This window comes from Oryctolagus cuniculus, chromosome 5 (assembly GCF_051225735.1).
Source record: "Oryctolagus cuniculus isolate XC-2025 breed Fujian yellow rabbit chromosome 5, ASM5122573v1, whole genome shotgun sequence".
Taxonomy (NCBI): domain Eukaryota; kingdom Metazoa; phylum Chordata; class Mammalia; order Lagomorpha; family Leporidae; genus Oryctolagus; species Oryctolagus cuniculus.
In genome coordinates, this window is record NC_142871.1 from 125939009 (window position 1) to 125940383 (window position 1375).

The following is a 1375-nucleotide window of genomic DNA, read 5'->3' on the forward strand; positions in this document are numbered from 1 at the left end:
GTCTGTGGACTGGGCAGAGCCTGGGGTTCTCACTCTGGTCTGCATCTGCAGGCAGCAGGAACCCAGCCCTGGGCTTCCCTCCTCTGACTCCCTCGGGATTGAGCCCTGGCTCCACTGACCCAGCCTGGGGTCCATCTCCCAGCCTCAGTGCCCTTCTCCCTGCCTTCTCTTCAAGGCAAGGCAGGGCCTGGGGCAGGGTGGGGTGCACAGGGGCCTTCCTGGGGCTGTGCCATTCCTGGCGGGCGCTGCTCTCCCTGTAAGCCCCTTCTCTGCAGGGAGACAGCTCGCCGACGCGTGGCACGCTGCCCGCCAATGGGGGCCGTGCCAGGCGTGATGTGATGTGTGCCGATCCAGCTCCCCTCCTCACTGAGAACTGGCATCTACTGTCCCCGCAGCACGGAGAGCTGGGGTGCTCTCCCATGGAGAGACGCTGGAGCGGGCAGAGGGTCCCCCTTGTGCTGCAGGTGGAGGGGCCAGTGCGAAAGCAGCTCCCTTATCTGCCTGAGCCGGCCTCCCACGCCCAGGTGAGGGGGCACTGACCGGGCTTTATCCCTTCTGCACCTCACTTCCACCCCCAAGAGACAGAGGGGGGGGGCCGTGGGCGCTGTGCTCTTCTCATCCATCCCGGAGTACGCTGGAGACGTTTTAGAGAGAGTAAGGGACGGGCTGGGAGGGGACACGAGGCGGTGCTGTGTTCATAGCCTCGGGGCTGACCGATGCGAGTCACCGGGCTCCAGCTCGTTTCCTTCCACTGTGCTGGGTGCGAGGAAGCTCAAAGGCAGGGCAGCCGTTTCATTCAAATGTGGGCTCAAGGCTTGCACTCACCCAGGCTGATTTCCTAGGTCTCAGTGTTAAGAAGGCCCTCAGGGGCCGGCCAGCACCACTTTTGGGTCCTGGTTTGAGTCCCAGCTACTCCTCTTCCGATCCAGCTCTCTTCTATGGCCTGGGAAAGCAGTAGAGGATGGGCCCCTGCACCTGCGTGGGAGACCTGGATGAAGCTCCTGGCTCCTGGCTTTGGATCTGAGCAGCTCCGGCCATTGCAGCCATTTGGGGAGTGAACTAATGGATGGAAGACTTCTCTCTCTGTATTTCCCTTTCTCTGTTGTAACTCTGCCTCTCAAATAAATAAATAAAATCTAATAATAGGAATAATAATAATAATATTTATTATTATATTATTAAATTGAGGCTCCTCAGTGTTTGTGGCGTCAGTGGTCAAGGGTCACACCTGCTGTTGAGGAAAGAGTTCAGATTATGGAGGTGGGAAGTCGGGGGTTCCAACCCCAGCTTCTCTGCTTCCTCTCAGTGTGATTTTGAGCCCTTAGCTCGAGGCCTCAACCTTCTCATCTGTGTAATGGGACAGCGGTACCCACTT

At 58.3% G+C, this 1375-nt stretch overlaps 1 long non-coding RNA gene across 1 annotated transcript; it reads left to right on the forward strand.

Moving 5' to 3' along the window:
- Positions 1–364: 364 nt before the first annotated feature.
- On the forward strand, positions 365–1149 carry LOC149126646 (uncharacterized). Its single transcript, XR_016234581.1, has 2 exons — positions 365–524; positions 930–1149. It is a non-coding gene; the product is annotated as an uncharacterized LOC149126646 (long non-coding RNA).
- The last annotated feature ends 226 nt before the right edge of the window (positions 1150–1375 follow it).